This window comes from Propithecus coquereli, unplaced genomic scaffold (assembly GCF_000956105.1).
Source record: "Propithecus coquereli isolate 6110/MARCELLA unplaced genomic scaffold, Pcoq_1.0 Scaffold66, whole genome shotgun sequence".
Classification (NCBI taxonomy): Eukaryota; Metazoa; Chordata; class Mammalia; order Primates; family Indriidae; genus Propithecus; species Propithecus coquereli.
The window spans coordinates 8,925,520-8,925,817 of record NW_012152618.1 but is presented as its reverse complement, the minus strand read 5'-3'; positions in this window follow the sequence as shown (position 1 = coordinate 8,925,817).

Below are 298 nucleotides of genomic sequence, written 5' to 3'. Positions count from 1 at the left end.
TGTCTGGCCTGCTGCCGAGGTAGGTGACCAATATTCATCAAAATAAAACAATCTTTTAGATATCTCCTTAGGAAAACCCTTACTTAATCAGTTCGTTTCTTAAACCTACATTTAGTATCTTTTGATAGTTTTTGTCTTGTTTTGATTTTCCTTTCTGTCATTTACACTTTTTAAAAGAAGCTGTCCAAGTGACTATTTAAGCTCTGGCCAAATAGCACCTCATGTATTCTGTCATCCATGAGTTCGCTGAAGCGGAGGACTTCATCTGTCCGTCCTCTGCATCCACAGAGTGAGCACA